The sequence below is a fragment of the Miniopterus schreibersii genome, assembly GCF_964146895.1.
Source record: "Miniopterus schreibersii genome assembly, chromosome: 4".
In the NCBI taxonomy this organism is placed as follows: Eukaryota; Metazoa; Chordata; class Mammalia; order Chiroptera; family Miniopteridae; genus Miniopterus; species Miniopterus schreibersii.
In genome coordinates this window covers 25,731,508-25,754,046 of record NC_138105.1, presented here as the reverse complement: position 1 = coordinate 25,754,046, position 22,539 = coordinate 25,731,508, and the positions used below count along the sequence as shown (strand labels likewise).

At 37.2% G+C, this 22,539-nt stretch overlaps 1 protein-coding gene across 6 annotated transcripts in view; it reads left to right on the top strand.

Annotated features, from left to right (window-relative positions):
* The window catches only part of CDC42SE2 (CDC42 small effector 2), a 93,698-nt gene that overhangs the window by 24,371 nt on the left and 46,788 nt on the right, over nt 1–22,539 (top strand). For 4 of the 6 annotated variants that reach the window (XM_081135090.1, XM_081135087.1, XM_081135091.1 and 1 more), the window contains one exon: nt 8,368–8,446. The exons of the other annotated variants lie outside the window; for them this stretch is intronic. The gene's annotated coding sequence lies outside the window, so the exon portion shown is untranslated. The remainder of the gene's footprint in view (nt 1–8,367; nt 8,447–22,539) is intronic. 6 annotated transcript variants of the gene reach the window in all.

Below are 22,539 nucleotides of genomic sequence, written 5' to 3'. Positions count from 1 at the left end.
TGAAGAGACACATTTTGATGATGAATTTACTCCATACCTGACAGGTAGATTTCCCCCACACCCCCAAGGGCAAGAGAGAATGTAATGAAAACAATTGCATGTCCCCGCAGAGTCAAATAATGTCACTAGAGAGAAATCAGGTCAAGGAAGGAGGACTGGAGCCTGACTGGGGTTTTTCTCCATAAATTTAAAACTTTCACAAACTTCTGTAACCTTTACAGACTTCTACAAACCTTTCTACAATTTTCACAAACCCTTTACCCATTCAGAAATAAAAATCATTAGAATAATTCAGTTTCAATCCTTATCCTGCAAATATCTTTCCAACTTAATTTGAACTTGTAACTCTTAGAAACCTCAATTTCCAATGATAACCATATAAACAACCGGCATTTCTTAGATTGACGTTTATGAGTGCATTTCATGACCTTTAGAAACAAGGTTCCTCTATTGGTAAACACATTCACTTTCAAGAAACAACCTCCAATAAAGCAGAAGACATTCATCAGCTCCAAATCAATTTTACAGACTTACTGCAATAAAAAGCCAAAAGCAGATTTGTGTAGGAATAAACATTTTAATATTTCATGTTCTTTCAAAATATCTAGATGTACAATAACTTTAATTAAAATTCACTAATTTAGAAAGGAATAGCTGAAGTAAATTAAAAGTGATTTATGGCTAAGGTTTTTCCACTTTTGATAAGAATCACCTTCCAGAAATTTGTAATTTAAAAAATGGCCCAGATAAGAGTTCTTGCTGAAGTTCAGGTATTTGCATTTCAGAGGTCCTAGGACTTTGATTTCATAAAGCCAATAAGTCTTTTGAGATGACTTGGGGAGGTGTTGGGAAGGTAAAAGGATTTGGCGACCTTGAATTGCTTCTGGAGCCATACCTCCGCCCCTGTAAAGACTTAATTTGTCAGACAAGGGCAGTAGTTTTTAATATCTCAAGAACTGGGTTGCCACCCAAATGTTAGCAAAGAACTGACAAATTAATTCACCCAGTTTTGGAATGTTTCTTTTTATTTGGATACATTTTTTGTAGTGTAGAGAAAGTACATAGCTTAGAGTCGTGTGAGAGTCATAAAGGCTTGGATATATTGGACCTCCATCCATTTCCCTGGGATTGGCTAAAAAGGCCTAGCTGCAAGATAGTATTAAATGACTGGTACCATTAACTGGCCAAACCTCTCCATTTCCCACTTTATATTGGGACCAGGCCGTGTTACAAAAGATGATTAGCTTTTTTCTTGAGGGACTCAAGGTCAAATTCTTCCCAGTTGGCAAGCATGTACCCCAAAAGGGGACTCTTGAAGCACTATGCACCAGTTCCCCATCAATGGGGAGACACATATGTAGCAAGCTGAGAGTTAGACGCATCTCTGCAAGTCTCTGGGCAAGTCTCTGCAAGTCTTTTGCGCCATTCTGAGTAGGGTGGGTTAACCTGTTAAGTGGTCTCTGAAGCTCTCATGGAAGTTAAAACACCTTGCTGATTGGTCACAAGATAACCGTGCCTGCACTTACATTAAGTAATTTTAAAAATTTTGCTGACGAAAGTAGCCAGCTGCATGGGTGAGTTCTGGCTTGAAAAAGCCAGTCAGCGTTAATAAGGAAGAAAAGATGGTTAGTAAACATTCAATCAGGCTTAACATTAGTTTTCTCTTGGGAGGTTCCTTTAAAATCATTATCCCCTTTGGTTCAGTATCTGGTTCCTTTAGTTCTAACTACATATTACCCTTCTGGAATATGTGGGCATTATTGGTTTCTATAAAAGCCTTACCTTACTAGGTAAATTGGGGCAGATTTGATTAGCAAAGATATATATTGTCCCATAACATTCCCTAGTTGTAAGGGAAACAGTATCTGACTTCAAAACAGATACTGATTAGCTGTCCCTGACATTTGTACAGAAGCTTTATTCCCAGGGAGGACACAACTTCATTTTAGTTGCATGTGGTTAAGAACAGATAATGTAGCTAACAGATCTGCCTAATACATAGAAACAAACCCAAATAGGCAGCCAATATGGGGAGGCAAACAAGCCCCAAATGAACAAAAGATTTCTACAGAAGAAGAGCTAAATGAAATGGAGATAAGCAATCTATCATAAACAGAGTTCAGAATATTGATCATAAAGATGCCAACAGCATGAGAAAAGACATGGAAACTATGAAGGAAATTAAGAATGACATAGTAGAAATAAAAAACATTTGAAGGAATAAACAGATTAGGAGAAACTGAAGATCGGATCAGCGAATTAGAAGACCGGGTAGAAAAAATCACTCAATCAGAGATCCAGAAAGAAGAAACAATTAAAAAACAGGACAGTTTAAGGGAGCTGTGGGACAACATGAAACGTAACATTATTCGCATCATAGGAGTGCCAGAAGAGGTAGAAAGGAAGCAAGGGTTAGAAAACCCGTTTGAAGAAATAGTGGTAGAAAATTTACCTAACCTGGTGAAGGAAAGAGACAAGTTCAGGAGGCACAGAGAGTCCCAAGCAAAAAGAACCCAAAGAGGCCCACACCCAGACACATCACAATTAAAATGCCAAAAATTCAAGACAGAGACTCTTAAAGGCAGCAAGAGAAAAGTAATGTGTTACTTACAAAGGAGCTCCCATAAGGCTGTCAGATGATTTCTCATCAGAAACTCTGTGAAGGGAGTGGCATGAAGTATTCAAGGTAATAAAAAGCAAGGATCTGAAACCAAGACTACTCTGTCCAGCAAGGCTACCATTCAAACTAGATGGTGAAATAAAGAACTTCCCAGACAAAAAAAAAGGCTAAAGGAAGTTATCACCACCAAACCAGCATTGCAAGGCATGTTAAAGGGACTGCTGTAGTAAGAAGTTGAAATAGAGAGAATGAGAAACATAGACATAAAGAAATAAAATGGCAATAGATAAGTACCTATCAATAATAACCTTAAACATAAGTGGATTTAAATGCTCCAATCAAAAGGCGTAGGGTAGCTGAATGGATAAGAAAACAAGACCCAAATATACGATGTTTACAAGAAACCCACCTCGGAACAAAAGATTCACACAGGCTGAAAAAAAAACCACCCCAAAAACTTACGGAGGACTTTAAGGGAGAGATCGACAGTAATACAGTCACAGTAGGGGACTTGAATACCCCACTGACTTCACTGGATAGATCTTTCAGACAAAAAGTCAACAAGGAAACGGTGACTCTAAATGACACACTAGGTCAGATGTATTCGACATTTTCAGAACATTTCACTCCAAAGCTGCAGAACATACATTCTCCTCAAGTGCACATGGGATATCCTTAAATATATACCACATGTTAGGACACAAAACAGGTCTCTTCAAGAAGATTGAAATCATAGCAAGCATCTAATCAGACATTTACACCACGGAATACTACGCAGCCTTAAAAAACGGTCCCTTACCCTTTGAGACAGTATCATGAGACCTGGAGAGTATAATGCGAAGCGGAATAAGCCAGTCAGGGAAAGACAAGTGTCATATGATCTCGCATATCTGGAATCTACTGAACAAAATAAACTAATCAACAACAACAAAAAAGAACAGATAATGTAGCTCCAGTATCTATGAGAGCCTTAGTGGCTTCCCTTTTTTTATGATAATTTCAACTTCTCCCAAACTGTCAGTGAAGAGAGGGGAAATGCCCTTGGTGAAGCCGTATTTTTGCCTCTGGTTATTTTTCTTTTTTAAAATCCCATTTTGGCTTTCTACAATCATTTTTAAGGTGACCTGGCTTTCTATAATAGAAACAGACTCCTCTACAATTTTCCAGCAGACCCCCATTCAGCAATTCTGTTGCCCTGCTCCCAGAAACCAGTAGGTATATTAATTGGAATAGGCCAGAATAGCCAGCACTATAGTCTTTAACAGTAAATTAAGTTTTTTTGCAAACCCATCATTGGTCCCTGAGAAGGACCATTCTTTTGCAATCTCTGATACCCTCTTGCCTAAAACCAGCCTTTCTGGTTTTCTATATAATTGACCTGTGTTCCTCCTAGGAGCTTCTAATTTGCAATCAAGATAAATTTCCCATTCATTCAGTTTTAATTGATTATTAGAGAGTGGGAAAGGATGTGCAAGAGAGAGAAGCATTGACATGAGAGAGAGACATTGATTGGTTGCCTTCGCATGGACCCTGACCAGGGCCGTGCGTGGATCGAACCTTCAACCCAGGTACATATCCTTGACCAGGAATTGAACCCGCAACCCCTTGGTGTTCAGGCCAAAGCTCCAACCCCTGAGCCACACTGACCAGAGCGGGATATCCATACTTCTGAAGGTTTGTTTTGTGCCAGACCATGTTCTAGACTTTTTGCCTGTATTAACCTCATTTAAACCTTGCCATAGCCTTATGAATTATTTCCATTTTACAGTTTAGAAAAGGCATGGTGAGTAATGACTAAACTCAACAACACATCTAGTAAGTGGCACAACCAGGATTTAAACTTTGACAGTTTGGCCCCTGAACCTGTTTTCTTAACTGCTATCCTGTACTGCCTCCTCTAGTCCATTTTCTATGTGTGGACGTATGTTTTCATTGCTCTTGGGAGTGGGTTTGTTTGTGTTCCTGTTACTAGTCCAGAGTTTGTGTGCCTGACTTTTGAAAGGCCAAAACTAAAAAAATCAGAGTTTGGAGTGAAGAAAGGTTTATTGATCAAGAAGGCACAAACTGAGAAGATGGGAGCCCTAGTAGTTTCTCAGATCTGTCTTATGAAAGTACAGTTCAGGCTTCTTTTAGGTCAGGGGAAGGAAAAGGAGAGGGGCAATCAATAGAACTGTTTTCCATCACTAGAGATTGTAGAATTTTATATAAATGGATTATACAGTATATACTTGGTGTAGCTTCTCAGCATAATTATTTTGAAAATCAACCATGTTGATGAGTGTGAGTCTGTAATAGTTTTTTTTTTGGTTTGTTTTTGAGAGAGAGTGGGAGAGACAGAGAGAGAAAGAAACATTGACGTGAGAGAGAAATATTGATCAGTGCCTCCTTGACCAGGAATCAAACCCACAACCTAGGCATGTGCCCTGCCTGGGAATTGAACCTGCAGCCCTTTGGTGCACTGGATGATGCTTCTACCAGCTGATCCACCCAGCCAGAGCAGTTCATTGTTTTTTACTGCAAGTAGCTATACACCGAATTCCTCTACAGTAATCCCCCTTATTGTGGTTTCACTTTCTGTGGTTTCAGTTACCCATGATCAATCATGGTCCAAAAATATTAAGTGGAAAATTCCAGCAATAAACAATTCATAAGTTTAAAATTGAGCTCCGTTTTGAGTATGATGAAATCTTGCGCTGCCCTACTTTGTCCTGGTTGGGACATCAATAATTCCTTTGTCCACAGTATCCACAGCGTATATGCTGCCTGCCTTTTAGTCACTTACTAGCTGTCTTGGTTATTAGATTGACTGTTGCAGTATTGCAGTGTTTGTGTTGAAGTAACCCTTATTTTACTTACTGCCACATTTACATAACTTTTATTACAGTATATTGTTATAATTGTTCTATTCTGTTATCTCCCACAGATAAGACTGCTGTACCACCCTTTATTGATTTACCTGTTGATGGACTGTTGGGTTGTTTTATTATTTGTTACTGTTGTCAATCGCTTACTGTGCCTAATTTATAAATTAAACTTTATCACAGGCATGTATGTATCAGAAAAAGCATAGGCTATCTAGGGTTCAGTACTGTCTGTGGTTTCAGGCATCCACTGGAGGTCTTGGAAGGTATCCCCCATGGATAAGAGAAGAATACTGTACCACCCTTTATTGATCCACCTGTTGATGGACATTTGGGTTGTATCCAGGTTTTGGCAATTACAGATAAAGCACTTATAAACAGTCTTTCGTGGCTTACACTTTCATTTCTCTTAGGTAAATACCTAGGAATGGAATGGCTGGGTGGTATGGTAAGTTTGTGTTTAATTAAAAAAAAACACCTGCCAAACTGTATTCAAAAGTGGTTTTACCATTTCACATTCTCACCAACAACATTAGACATTTCCTATTGCTCCATACTCTTGCTAATAACACTTGCATTTTCCTAATGAATAGTGATGCTGGGCATATTTTCATGTGCTTATTTGCACTGTGTATGTCATTGGTGAAGACAGTGTTCAGATCATTTGTCCCTATTTTAAATTGAGTTTTCCATTGAGTTTTGAGAGTTATTTGTATATTCTGGATACAAGTTCATTTTCAGATAATGTGATTTGCATGTATATCCTTCTAGTACGTGGCTTTCATTCTGTTAACAATAGTAGACATTAGTAATTTTGATGAAGTCCTGTTTATCACGTTTGTATTTTATGTATCATACTTTTACGTTTTATCTAAGAAATCTTTGTCTAAGCCAAGGCCACAAAAGTCTTCCCCTATGTTTTCTTCATGAAGTTTCATAGTTTTAGGTTTTACCTTTAGTTCTGTGATCCATTTTGAGTTAATTTTTGTACATGTTATGAGGTGTGGATGTTCAGTCATTCCAGCTGCATTTGTTGAAAAGGCTGCCCTTTCCCCACTGAATTGTCTTTGCACCTTTGTGAAAAATCAGTTGACTAAATATGTATAGGTATATTGAATGCTGACTTTTGAACATAATATATATTTTCATTTATTTGTCTTCTTTACATATCAGTTGATAACTTATTCCTAATTATTTCATATTTTCTGATGGCCCTGTAAATAACATTATTTTAAATTTCAGTTTTGATTGTTCTGTGAACGTTTGTTCTATACAAGTAGTTGTTTTTGAGTATTGATCTGGTAAGTCCTGTAACCTTCCTAAACTCACTTATTCTAATCGTCTTTCTGTTTTCTAATTTCATTTTCAGATTAAGCATAGTGCCCTGGTTCATTTTAAGTTTAGATGTGAAGAACTGTGTAAATTTACAAATTGTAGTGCATCAGTACCTTGCCAGGAGTGGTATGTGGATTCCCCACCATTTTGTCTTCATTTTTCTTTAATGAAATACTAATATTCCTCATAACATGGAACCTTGAAATTTCAAGCTACCATTATTTAAATCGTTGAATTTATAGGCGATTTCAGGAAAGTAATTCTGAGGAAAGAATTGTTTTGTTTCTCTAATGAGATTCTAAGTGTCTGTTCAAATTATATATGTCAGAAGGAAAATCAACTACCTTGATGATGGTTGTGGGAGGCTGAGGGAGAGTATTTGATAAGGACTTTGAGATTTGAGGCTTAAGCACTAACTACATGGATTATTGTGATTTACTGAGATGAGAAAGTTTTAGGAAGCAGTGGATTTGGGATTATCAATTCATCTTGGACATACTAGATTTTAGGCCTGTTTGCTGATTGTGTTAAGTGCTTATGTGTTTATTTAGAGGCCTGTAAATGAAGAAATATATTTTAGAGAGGTTAAAAACAGTCCTGAGGTCACACAGCTAGTTGTATATGTACAATAGAACTCAAACCCAGGGCCCTCTGACTCCAAAGCCAATGTGGTTATCCCTGTGCTGTGTTGTATCTTCAAGGCGAAAAACATGCTTGGCTTTGATAGTATTAAATATTGCCTGTGAGCTATTATAAAGAAATAGCAGCGTTTGCAAGCTCAACAGGACCAGACAGTTAACCAAGCCGGTTTATGTATAAGAGAGTGATGATATCTGTGGAGCTCTGCAAAGCCATGTCCTATCTGAAGGATTAGCTGCTAGTCAGCTCCAACAGATTGTTACCATGTGTGAATGTGGGCCCAGTATTGTCCGATGTGCTGTTTTTTTCTCAAGAGACTTCAGAAATCATGATTTTTATGTTGTCTTATTTATAAAGGTAGGCACAGATCTTTTAACACACTGTGTAGGCCAGCCTTGTGTGGGTTCGCTAAACAAACATGTGTTGGATTCTACCCAGTGGGGAACCTTTGGTAAACGCTGCACCTGGCCCTGGCTTCTGTGGCTTAGTTGGTCCTCTGTGGCTTAGTTGGTTGAGCTTCATCTGGTGCACTAAAAGGTTGCCGGTGCAGTTCCAGGTCAGGACACATGCCCAGGTTGTGGGTTTGATCCCCTTTGGGGTGCATGCAGGAGACAACCAGTCCATGTTTCCCTCTCTCCCTCTCTCAAATCAATAAAAAATATATATTTTAAAAAGAGCTGCACCTGGTACACTGTGGCCACTGTGATAAATTTGTATGATGGGAAAAGGGTGGTAACTGCAATAAGCACATTACAACCTTTGAAATAGTACCAGTTGCTTAGTTTGAACATGGTGCTTAGTGAATTTGGTGTTTAAGCTCAGTTTTCATATGAGTCAGTTAATTATAGATGAGGGTGGGGAGAATTGCTCCCTGCAACATTTTGCCTCCTAATTGTATGCTTTCATTTGCAGGTAGGGCCAGTTGTGTGTTAATTTCTGAGTGAAACCTCAACCCAAGTGAGAAGAAACCTTCAAGGAACAGCTACTGACAGTGAGTCCTGCTGTCATCTCTATGCATAATATGAAATGTTTTCAACCCAGAGACAGCTGAGTGAGTGACTGTTGACAAGGAGTGGCGAGTCTGAATATCCCCACTGAATCCTTTCCTTAAAAAGACGACTACTGCCCAGCTGGTGAGGTCAGCGGTTGAGCATCAACCTATGATCCAGGAGATCGTGGTTCGATCCCTGGTCAGCGCACATGGCCGGGTTGCTGGCTCGATCCTCAAATGGGGGGGGAGGGGTGCAGGAGGCAGATGATCAATGACTCTCTCATCATAGATGTTTCTCTCTCTCTCCCTTTCCCTTCTTCTCTCTGAAATAAATAAAGATATATTTAAAAAAAAGAAAAAGAGGACTACTGCTCCTGTACATTCTTAGCATTTACTGTTAAATAGTAAGTTAACTTTTGTATGAGAATGACAACAGTCCAATTTAAGAGAATTCTTTGCCCCTAACAGTGTGCTTTATGTATGATTGCAGTTTCTCTTTCTTCTTCCATTGGGCACATCCTTTTCTTTGCCCCTGTTGTTTCCTTTTTTATTTCTTCCAACAGTCCAAATCATACCATCCTTTAAGGCCTGTCTTCCTTGAAATATTTAGCTAACACTGTTGGGTGTTCGTCCCATTTAAGGCTTCTCTGTTTAGTGACTTTAGAAGGTGAAATGAATTAAATAGACCAAGCCCCTGCCATCTTTTTACTGCATGGTTTGCAGATGACTTAGAGCTCTATATTTTCCCTTTACCTTGCATGATCAACCTGAGGATTGAAACAAAAATGTGTCCTAGCAATCTTCCTTTGCATCCTCTTTAAAAAAAAAAAAATTGGTGCCCATCAATCCACCAATAGTTTCTTAGAAATTACTGCTTTATTTATTGGAATTATTTTCACTTCCTCATTTCTCAACTCTCAATTTCCTCAATTCTCAACTTGTGGCATTACGTTGGATATAGTAAGCTGCAGCATTAAAGGCATGCAAAAGACCACACAGCAGGTCACCAACTTCGCGAACAGAAGATGGCTATAAAACCAGATCATCTTTAAAGACATAGAATGGCTGAGCCCACAAAAACAACAAAACAGTTCCACCAAACAGTCCCCGAGTCCCAATCCCCATTGCCCCACCAACCCACCATCAGGTCCATCGTGCCATGCACATTTTGGATTGTTCATAGAGGAAGAATCCGAGTCCAAGAATCCAGACTCTGTCGTTAGACGTTTCAGAACCGATAGCTGAAGAAGTTACCACAGAAAAGTTGCATGAACGAGGAGGAAAAGAAGTAACAAGCCACTTGACAGCCCATCAAGTGATCCCGAACGTGCCATCCACAACAAATCTGTCTTGATACTAGAGTGATCCAAGAGGAAGATGAATGAACTACATGCAAACATGGGCAATCAGTTGAAGCTTCTTGATGCCAAGATGACATGACGAGATGAAGGTGGATAAACTCCAGAGAGATACTTCTTTTTGTTTTGTTTTGTTTTTTTCTAAATATATCTTTATTGATTTCAGAGAGAGGAAAGGAGAGGGAGAGAGAGAGAGAAACATCAATGATGAGAGAGTCATTGATCGGCTGCCTCCTGCATGCCCCCAACTGGGGATCGAGCCTGCAACCTGGGCATGTGCCCTGACCGGAAATTGAACCCCTATCACCGGAATCCTAAGTCGACGCTCAACCGCTGAGCCACACCCGGCTGGGCGAGATGTTTCTTGTAAATGTACTCAAAGTCAGTGCAAGGAACTCCACCAAAGGGTGCCTTCTACTCAAGTGTGGTAACAGATAAAACTAGGCCTTCTGCTGTAGCTGCCTCTGCTATATTACCTCAGCGTACAGAGGAAGATTTCTATAAAATCTGGAAAAAATGGTTCACGTAACACATGTACTGAGCCAGCAACTATGTTCTGCAGCAATATACTCTATGAACAAACTCTTTATGCTTAGAGGTCTTATCCTTATTACAGCCATTACACACTATAGATGACATCAACAACAACAAAAAAATGAGGTGGTGGTCATGGTAGTTACCAGCATCCGTTCTGATCTTGTTTATAGTAGGTCTCATTGTCTTTGGAAGTGGTTGTTTTAGAAATGGGCATGAGACCCAGGTTCCGCCAATGGGAAATAAAAGAGACGTCTGCAAGAGACTTCTGGGAAGGGATTTTTTTACTTTTGAGAAAGAAGAGATGGTATCTCTTTTCCCTACAGCTTGTTTTACCTGGATGTAGCATCTGTAACTGCTGTATTCATCTTGGCTACTAACCTGAAGGTGATTCCCTTCTGTAAAGAAGGGCAGAGGCGAGACAGTTGCACAGACTAGAACTGGAACTCCATTTAATAGAACCTCCCTTAATTGTGGGTTCCTTGTTACATGAGATAATACATTTACTTACTGTTTAAGTAATTTTACCCTTAGATGCTGTTACTTGCTGTGGAAATCATCCTGATTTATTTGATATTTCCCCCTTTTGATTACACAGTCTTTTTGTGCCTCATGCATTTCTACTTGATTATGTTCTGTGCTTTCTGGTAATGTATGTTTGTGTATATTGCCTTTTGTAGCACATTATACTCTTCGTGAAGTCAAGGGCTATGTTTATATTTTTACTGTGTCTAACACTAGTACTGTCTTAATAAAGGCACCAGTGCATATTTACTGAATTGAATTAATTGAACAGTGTTTGCAAACCAGTTCACAGAATTGAATGATTATAGAGATTTTCTTTTAATTCACATTCTTTTCTTTAACCACACTGTTTCCCTCTAGAATTATGAATGAAGTTTGGCTTTTGATTTAAGATGACTGGTGTGTAATACATGGTGAAGTGGTTAGTTCTACTCTAAAAATGTTGCTTGGATTTAGCCTTTTGTGTTTGTTGAACTTTACGTGAAAATGAGCTCCTGTCTTATATGAGTATTGCCTTTCAATCTAATAAATTTTGCATTCTTCTCTGTCGTAAAAACAGAATAGTTTACATTCTGTTTTCTGTGCTAATTATAGAAATGAAGGACATGGATAGTAAGAAGCATAATCAGGATTAATTTGTTTATTTGGCTTTGGAATGTGCATTCGCAAAAAACTCGCTAAAGTGTGCATCTCTGCTCTGTTCTTTTAGAACCTAATTGTATGGGGCGAGGAGGAAGTGGGAAACTTGAGGGCAGGGGAATTTTGGTGATCTAGTATCTGGTGAGAGGAGTCTTGAGTTACAGGATGGATTATTTATTTATTTATTTATTTTTAAAATATATTTTTATTGATTTCAGAGAGAGGAAAGGAGAGGGAGAGAGAGAGATAGAAACATCAATGATGAGAGAGTCATTGATCGAACCCGCAACCCGGGCATGTGCCCCGACCGGGAATCGAACCCTGATCGCCTGGATCCTAGGTGGACGCTCAACCACTGCGCCATGCCCAGCCGGGCCAGGATGGATTATTTAGTTGCTTATATTTCAAAGCTGTATGAAATAAAACCTTTTTTTTTTTTTTTTTGCCTAACTCAAGACATCCACGTACTCTTCTATCTTTTCTTTAAATTCTGCCATTATAATCTTGAAAAATTGGTATAAGAGCCTCTTTTTCTTCCTGAAAAATCTATGGTGTTGCTTTCAGTTCTGTTAAGAAGGAGAATTATAAACCTGCGTTGCAATCTGTAGCACATTCTGAATCCTTCAAAAAGTAATTCACATTCAGGGAAGGATTTACTTTTTTATTTTGTCTTGATGGGTTATGTTTAAAGTCTGGGGGAGTAACTTTAAGAGAATGGAAAGTTATATGATGTACTTGACCCATCAGTTTTAATTTGGTAATACTATCATTTAGTATTATAAAAGGTTTAAATCACTAAGATTAGCTTTAATGTATGTTATGAAGAGACTGTAGGAATGGAACATGTGTTTTAACCTAAGGCTATCATGGCAAGTGTGGATCTAAGCCAGATCAATCAGAATAATGAGATCTTGGGACAGTTGCTAGAAATACTGGGATAAAGGCACTAATTTTTTCTGCTGAATTTCAGCCTGAAAATGTATAGTCATTAAATTCCTGGCAGCTGTCCTCTCACTATTAGAGGAAAGTCCATTGAATAAGAAGCCAACAGAGGAGGAGTAATGCAGAGGAAAAGCACTCCCCTAATCAGATCAGTTGAGCTGCTGGATCAAGTCTTCCCCCAGATAGTATACGTCTAGACTTCTCAGTTACATGAGCCAATAAATTACTTACTCTTAACCCAGCCGGCTTTGGATTTTATCTTTCATGTATATGAGAACATCCTAACAGATACATCTTTATTACCAACCATTCAACACTAATGATAACTCAAGGGATTTACAAAAACTTGAATTGTGAATTCAGCAAGTAGGTATCTGATGCAGGTGTGTGAGGTGGCAGATAATACAGTTCATTCATTGACTTATTTAAGAATTCAAGTATAAGTATAAGAGGTAAGGTGATAAACAAATGTTATTGCTAATGGAGCTTATTAACCGGAAGAGGCTAATACTACATGAATACTACTACTAATGACTGGGTTCTTATTAACAACTCAAGGTTCTAGAAAAAAAGTATTAGCTCTTTGGAGGAGACTCCTATTGAAGCCTTGGCATCTCTAGAATTGTAAAACAAATAATTGTGGGGAACTTGGAATCTGGCTAACTTAAAAAAAAAAAATGAACGTTACTAATTTTTTCCCCTAAGAAGGCATTAGAAATGTACAGGACTGCAATCCTTTATTCAAAATATTGGGGCCAGATATGTGTTGGAATTTCAGGATTCTTTGGATTTCAGAAAGGTTAACATGGTACATATACTGTATATTTAATGTAATACCTTTTTACTTAAGGAAGGGACAAGTGGCTTTTTATTATTAATGTAAATAATAATACCTTACATTAGTTGAACTACTAAATGCCAGGTTTTGTATACTTTTCAACATTTATCTTAACTAATAATTAGATGACTTTATCAAATTTTATGTAGCTAAGAAGTAGTAGAGATTCTAACCCATGTTTGTTTGACCCTGTCTGTGCCCTTAACCACTGCTATGCTGCCTCTTCATTGTGCTGTGCTGTATTGCTTAAACTCATCTGTTTATTGTTAACATTAGGAATATTTTTTCTTTTTTGTCAAGTTTAATAAGCTAACTTAACTAAATACCCTTAGTATTTCTAATAGTCTTAAATTTGATTCACTTAGCTTTTCTGGGAATGCTGTCCTTAAATGTAACTAAACATAATTTTGTTTTATCCTTTCCAGATTTTATATCTTATATTGGTTCACTTACTAATTGTATTGGCTAGAACTTCTAGAACATTGTGATTATAATGAACATCTTGTTTATTAATTTAATCCATCTAATGTTTTACTAAATGCTGACATTAACTGGAATGTTTATCATGTTTCACCATTGAGCATGAAGCTAGCCTTTTAGTATTCTTTATAAATAAAATGTGAAAGAGATTAATTTACTTTTGTTTTATTAAGAGTTTTTTAAAGTTCTATTTTGACATCTACTTAGGTCAGGTTTTAAAGTGTTAATTTTTGCCATGTCATATACTTGCTACAAACTAAAAATTATTCAGTTATTTCTAACTACTTATATTGCACTTCGGTTTTAATCTCTGGTGGTCTATAAACTTCTTGCCTCTTTGGTGAATTTATTGTTATGCATTTAAAAGTGTGTTTATTGTACTTTATAATTTGTTGACTTATGTTTACATGTATTTAAAATTTTTTTGTTTATGTGGACCTAGCATGTATTAAGAGCTTAATGAGTATGTGTTGAATAAGTTAATTTTTACAGCTATCTGATTAGCGAGGTACTTGATAGCCTTTGTTTTGACTAGTGGTAGGAAAATGTTATATCAATTTTAGAGATAGAAAACCCCCAGAGAAAAACATATTTAGGACTAACAGTTATAGTTTCCTGGTTTTGTGATCATGTGGCTGATTTCTGATGCTACCAGTTTTCCATTCTGACTTCATATTATGTTGCTCTAGGTACCAACCAACTAGGAGTTATCTAGTGGATTTAGATTTAGGTATTTAACACACACACACACACACACACACACACACAGAATAATACGTTCTCCAAATGTGAGAGAATGATGAAATGTACACGTTGTAGAAAATTAGATACAAATGGCCTATCTTGACTCATGCTGCCAACTTCTCTAAAATCTCTCAAACAAGCATCATCTGGCCTCTGAGTACCCTATACCTCTTGCTAAGTGGCCCAGGCCTGGTACTAGCAGCAGCTGGCCTAGGTTCACAGCTTGGCCTCTCCTGGGCACCTCCAAGGCTAGCAACAAGTAGCAGCCATCTGAAGATTGCTCTGTAGCTCATGCTGGGTGGCCCAGGGCAGGGCACAGGCAATGGCTGACCTTAGCCTGCACCTCCTGGGAGGCCCAGAGCTAGAGCATCCGGTGGACAACTTCACAATGCTGAAGTACCATCCAACCACCTCCACGAGGGACACACTTAGGGGGGGATGGGCTTAGCAGGCAGCAGAGCCCTGCTGAAGCAAATCCTGCTCTGTGGGCTTGGCCCCTGCACAGCAGATCCTTCCTGGTGATTGTAGGCCAGTCCTCTCAGCCGGTCCGCCTGGGGTTAAATCCCTCCCATTGAGGTGCCAACAGTGGGCAAGGCTCAACTACAACAGGAGGGTGCACATAGCCTACGGGAGGGGGTGCACCTGTACTACACCCAGCTTGGGTTACCAGGGAGACTGCACCACTGGGCCCTACAGGGCATGTACTACATAAGGCTACTCTATCAAGACCAGGAGATGTAGCAGCTCTACCTAATTAACAGAAACACAAGGAGGCAGCCAAAATGAGGAGACAACCAAATGAAAGAGCAGAACAAAACTCCAGGAAAAGAACTAAACAATAGAGACAAGCAATCTACCAGATGCAGAGTTCAAAATGCTGGTTATAGGATGCTCAGTGAACTTAGGGGAAGAGTAGATGAACTTAGTGAGAACTTTAACAGAGATAGGAAACATAAAAATGGAGATGGAAATCAAAAAAGAACCAGTCAGAAATGAAGAATACATTAGAGAGAATCAACAGTAGAGTAGATGAAACAGAGGATTGAATCAGCAATTTGGAAGATAAGGAAGCGGAAAACACCCAATTAGAATAGTAAAAAGAACAAAGGGAACCCCCCCCCCCAAAATGAGGATAGTTGGATAGTTTAAGGAGTCTCTGGGACAACTTCAGGTATAACAACATTTGCATCAAAGGGATGCTGGTAGGAGGAAAGAGAGGGAGCAAGAATTGAAAATCTATTTGAAAAATAACGATAGAAAACGGTTCTAACTTGGTGAAGGAAATAGACATACAAGTCCAGGGAGCACAAAGATTCCCAAACAAGGTGAACCCAAAGAGGCCCATACCAAGACAATTAAAATGCCAAAAGTTAAAGACAAAGAGAATCTTAAAAGCAGCAAGGGAAAAGCAGTTAGCTATTGACAATGGAGCTCCCATAAGACTGTTGGCTGATTTCTCAACAGAAATTTTGCAGGTCAGAAGGGTTTGACATGAAATATTCAAAGTGAAGAAAAGAAGGACCTGCACCCAAGGTTACTCTACCCACCAAGGCTATCATTTAGAAGCGAAGGACAAAAAAATGCTGATGGAGTTCATCAGGAAGTGTTACAAGAAATGTTAAGGGGTCTCCTTTAAAAAGAAGAAAAACATATAAAAAATAAGAATACATATGAATAATAAAGTGAAAAGATCTGCATATCAACAATTACTTTAAATGCAAATGGGTTATATGTTCCAATAAAAAAGACAGAGGGTAGCTGAATGGAATAACAAGACAAGGCCCTTATGTATGCTGTCTACAAGAGACTTCAGTCCAAAGACACACACATTCTGAAAATAAAGGGATGGAGAAAGGTATTTCATGAAAATAGAACCAAACAAACAAAAGCATGGGTAGCAATACTTACACCAGACAAAATAGGCTTTAAAACAAAGGTTATATAACAAGAGAAAAAGAAGGACCCAGCAGTTTTACTTTTGGGATTTTTATCTGAAAAAACCCAAAACACTAAATTGAAAAGGCATATACATCCATATATTTATTGCAGCATTATTTATAATAGCCAGGATATGGAAGCAACCTAAGTGTCCATCGATAGATGATTAGATAAAGAAGATGTGATACAATGGAATATTACTGAGTTGTAAAAAGAGTGAAATCTTGCCATTTACAACAACATGGATAGACCTAAAGTTATTATGTTAAGTAAGTCAGACAGAGTAAGATAAATATCATATGATTTTACTTATATGTGGAATCTAAAAACCAAAATAAATCAAATAAAAGAAACTCATACATACAGAGAACAAACTGATGGTTGCTGGATGGGCAGGGGTGTATGTGCTGCAGGATGGGGGGAAAAGGGGAATGGATTAATATGTGCAAATTGCTAGGTATAATAAGTCATGGGGTTGTAAAGTACAGCACAGGGAAAGTAGTATTATTCTATAACTATGTATGGTGTCAGATGGGTACTAGTTTTATGGGGTTATCACTTCCTAAGTTACATTAATGTCTAATCACTATGTTGTACACTTGCCATTAATATAACATTTAAAAAAAGAAAATTAAGATGCAGAGGTAGATGGGATATTCATTCAAACAATTCCCCTGAGGTCTGAGTTTCTCCTATTCTAATCTGTAAATATCTATAAAGAGGAAGCTTGGGAGATTTTCAAGGAATAGAATAATTGGCATTAACACTTCAATTTGGCAATTTGATCTCAAATATCTGTCTTTTTCTATAGCTAGAAAATATTTTAAAAGTCTGATAATAGTTTTATAGTGTAAGGGAATGAAACTAATTTGATTAATAGTCCAGGGTAGAAGTATCTGGAAAAAATTGCGACAGTGAGGGGCTATGCTATTGCTTATGCAAATAGAATTGGTGGCCTTAATGTTGGTCCCAGTCAGCAGCTAATCCCTGTATGTATAATAATACCACAGCAACTGAAATTTTTTGTAGCTGTTGCTGTATGTCGTCACTGTAAAGGCCATGGTTTCCATGAAGAAGAAATAAAAACAGCCCTTTTGTGGTTTTGATTAAGGACTGTTTTCTGGGCAGCATGAGAAAATGCTCTGCTTGTTTTGTGCTATATGGGCAGATGACATGCTTTTGTAAATGAACCTATTTCTTTTTTGAAAAGAAGTCACATTTAAGATACTTTTTATTTATTATTACCATTAAATAATATTTAATGCCTTTAATATACAGTAAGTCCTCATTTAACATTGTAGATAGGTTCTTGGAAACTACAACTTTAAGCAAAATGACATATAACGAAATCAGTTTTACTATAGGTTAATTGATACAAACAGGAGTTGTCATATCTATGATCACAAAAATGTCACCAAACTTTTAAATAAAGATTCAAAACACGTCAAATAGTAAACATTGAAGTAAATGTGAACTATACATATATTTAAGAAAGATTAACAAAAACAAGTAAGATGATTATTTTCCAGCCTGCTTTTTCTAGTTCAGGGTTTGTGGGTGGCCAGAATCTCTTTTGGAAGCTCAGGCTGCAAGAGGCCCTTCCATCCTAGGGCATAGCACTCACTCAGCTCATTTACTCACTCAGACTGCAACAATGTAGACACACTAGTTCACCTCACAAGCACATCTTTCCATTTGAGAGAAAACCTGAGGACCCTGAGAAAATCCACACAGACAGTGGCTTTGGCCAGGAATCAATTTTTTTTTCTCATCCATGGTAAAATGAAATGACAGTTGAATGAAACTATGTTATTTGAAGCCTTACTATACATGTGCACTGAAAAATGCAATAGGGGATGATATTAAAATGAATGTCTTGATCTTAGGGCGGATATAGAAAATTTCCACCCAAGACCATATTCCTATGGTGGTTACCCCATTTTTTGGGTGTAGTTCTTTTAAAAAATGGTTGACTCATAAAAGTCACTAAAAGTTTGGTACTATCTATATTGTCATTGGGTTTTAATGCTACATAGGAAAGAGTAAGTATTGTTAAATATTGACCAATACTTTTATACCTACGTAACATTCTTAGTTGTTCTAAGTTGTTATATTTCTCCGATTTCCCTACGTATTTCAAGCAGTTAACAAAGCAGATTTACTAGTAAAGCAAACAAATCTCCCCTAAAACTTAAATCTTTAAAGTCCAATAGATTAAACTTACAAATTTAGCCTATCAAGTTTTTTGTCTTTCACATATCTTAAGTAGAGCCTAAAATACCATTATAATAAGTTGTTACAAATATATTTAATAGCATGAAAATATTACTACTGTAGGTTTTAGAGCACTTCATCATTTCTATATTGATTTCCATATTTTCCCAGAGTTAGAGATTTGTCTATGCAAATGGAACCAATTATTGTCTTAGGCCAGCTGAGGTAATTTGGTTAAAAATCATGACTGGGAACCCTGGCCAGTGTTGAAGAGTTGCTGGTTCAGTTAGGGCACATGCCTGGGTTGCGGGCTTGATCCCTGCTGGGGGGCCTGCAGGAGGCAGCTGATCAGTATTGTGCTCTCACATCAATGTTCTCCTCTCTCCCTCCTTCCTCTTTAAAAATCAATTTTAAAAATGTTAAAAAAAGTCATGACTGTGATGCTGATATGAGCAAAGCTAATTTGAGTCAAAATTTGTAGAATAAGAATGACTTTCTGAGCAAAGAAATTGGAGACTTTTATAGAGGCTGCAGACTAAGATGTGCCTGCCAAGACTGAGCTGGCCATTGTTAGAATGGTTTTTTTTCTTAGGTTCAAGTTTTTGCCTGTTACTTAACAGGTCTTTGAGCCCTTTCCTTTCAGTTAGTGTATTATCTTAGTAGGAGATTTGGAAAAATATCTGTCAAATTTAAAATGCCTACCAGAATTTAAATGTACAAACCCTTTGATCCATCATTTTCACTTTTGGGAAATTATCATACGCATAAATTCTGTAAGTTTGGGTTCACATCACTTTTTCACATTCCACATGCGTGGATATACAAGATTATGCTTTGCAGCATATTTGTTGTAGTAAAAGATTAGAAGCAACTCAACTTTCCATCTATTTGAAACTCAGTTATATCCATATGATAAAATACAGCCTTTAAAAGTTGAGGGAGGCAGTTTTTAAAAGGTACTGATATTACCTGATTCCCAATATAAAGTGTTAAGTGAAAAAGGGTACAGGTGTTGGTGTGGTTTGGGAAGGGTGGGGATTTAATCCTCACTGTGAGTTTTGAGAAATGATAATGAAATCCTTTTTATCCTTTTTCGTAGACCTGCATTTCAAAGACTTACATTTTAATAAGAATTGGTTGTGCAGCTGCAGCCCTGGCAGCAAGGCCTGGGAGAAAAGAATTGAGGCAATATTCCAGAAACCAAGGCAGGCAATGGTCTCGTGAGCTGAGCTATTGAAACTGATAAAAATATAGAGCACTTAGTAGAAAGCACAGTGCTTTCTTTGGCAGAGTGGGTGTTGAAATTTTCCACACCATATTTTATCATTTACAAAGTTTAAAATGTCATAAGCTACTCTTATAGCTACCTTATATTCTCCTTTAGTGTACATATGCTGTAAGTACTCTTGGAAGCTATTCTTTCTGTGAATTATATCTAAAATGTAATTGTTGTTGGCCAGTTCTTGATGTAGTCTAGATGTTTTCAAAATGCAAGCTACCCAGTTTGTCAGATTTTTAAAAAGTTTAAAAATTTTTGAAAATTAAATGCTGTTGTAGTTTTAATGTAGATTTCTCATGGTTATTATGATATTTAGATGCCCTCAAATAGTAAAATTTGTTTAACGTACTCCTTTTTCAACACTATGACAATGCTTATATAATCCATCAAAAGTATAATTTAATTACCTGATTGTTAGATATTTAGGTTGTGTCTAGGGTTTTCCCTCTTATAAGTATTGCAGTAAAATATTTTTGTGCATATAGGTGTTTTGCTTTCTTCTGGGTTACTTCTAGATAGTTTTGAATACTTTCTAAAAGTGCTACCAAATTATATAGTATTCTTAATTATTCAAGAATGAGAGTTTTATTCTTATATCTTATTTGACTCTTGGAGCCCTTAAATTTTTTTTTTTTTAAAGAATAATTTTTTGCTTTTTTTAGAGAGAGAGGAATGGGGGGAGAGACATCTGTGTGAGTGCAGCATTGGTCAGCTATCTCCTGCACGCACGCCTCCTACCAGGGATTCAGCCTGAAACCTGGGCATGTGCCCTGACTGGAAATTGAACCGTCAACCTCCTGGTGCACAGGACGATGCCCAACCAACTGAGCCACACCAGCCAGGACTCTGGTGGTCTGTCTGTACTGATGTTCCCTAGTTTCTATGCTTCTCTTCTCTATGTCCTTAAAATATTGCGGTGTCCTAAAATTCTGGTGTATTGGTCCTTCACTTTTCTTTCTCTTTTCAATTAGTATGTTCTTCCTGAATGATTTCATTACCAACTATGTGTCAGTAACTCCTGTGTCTAGAATTCTAGTCTCAGCCTTTCTCCTGAGGTCTAGATCATTGTTTTTCATCGATGTATTGGACATCTTTCTGCAGTTGTTTCAGTTCAGGTCCCTTGAATTCAACCTATTAACATTCTTATCCCAAACAACCCCCTCCCCCCCACACCCCATCTTCTCTCCCTTGGTTAATACCTGTTTAAATCAAATCTGAAACTGAGAGTTAATCATATTCTTCCCTCATTTCTATGTCCAGTCTCCCAGGTCCTATCACTGTTTCCTAAATAACATCTACCTCTGTCCTTTTTTTTCTATCTTCAGTGCTATTCCTTGGTTGCCTGCCTCTCCTTGTCAGAGTACTGGGACTTGACTGAGTAGAACCCAAAAATGAATTACCTCTTATGTAGACAAATGAAATAGAAGGTGACTCTACAGAAGGTGCATACCTATATATTTATATTAACCTACTTAGTGAGTAAATAAATTTTTTAAAGTGTTCGATTCTGTTTGAATCACTCTGTTAATCATTGTATTCCCAGAGCTGAGTACATAGTAATTGCTCAACTATATCTCAGATACATATATGTATGGTGAAATCTTGCATTTAAAACATACGCTGAAGTTATCTAGTTAAGAGGTGGTATCAGAGAGGGTTGTTGATTACCTGATATTTTCAAACAGAAATACAAAAAAGGAAGCTAAATGTGTATGTATTTTTTAATTTCTTCATTAATACACTGCATTTAAGTTTAAAACTTCTTTCAGTTGATAATATGACACTTCAGTTATTTATATTTTCTTTGTGTTTATGTGTTCTTTGTGTTCTCCTCAAATTGAACTTGTCTGACTATTGCCTTTGAGATTACCATACTATAATATAACCTATTTCAAAACATCATTTTTATGTTTACATGTAAACGTCTAACACTATTTATAGAAATATAGTAAATTTTATTCTAGGGCTGGAAGATTAAAGGTGATAATGAAGTATTTTTTCCTGAAGTTATTTTCTCTAAGTAACCAAGAAGAGCAGTAGCTTTTAACCACCAACTGGAATTCCACATAGATATACTTTTACCTTTTTTGTTTAACAGTTGTCACAGCCCTGACGGTCCATAGTCAAGTCTATTAATGCTTTTAAGGCCTTTTAGCTCTTTTCCATATTGTCTGGATACTCTTTGTTGTTCTGTAACTTAGAACATAACTCTATAATTCTGTATAAATTCCAAGTTAATTTTTCTTAATTTTAGTAAAACATACATCTTATTCTTACAAAGTTCATGTGTAGACTAAGCAAGGAGAAGAACAGATTTATTTAAAAAAAAACACAGATTATTTTATAAGATATTTGGAAGATCATTTAAAAGATGCAATTTTTTTTTTCAAATTTCAAAATGCAAATATCTTAATTTTGGGGAATGTCATTTTATCATGTTTTTTCAAAATAATTATAGTTTGATGTAGTCCCATTTGTTTATTTTTCCCCCCCTTTGTTTAGGAGATATATCAGTGAAAATACTGCTACATGAGATGTCTGAGATTTTACAGCCTGTTTTTTCCTAAGATTTTTATGGTTTCGTGACTTACATTTAAGTTTT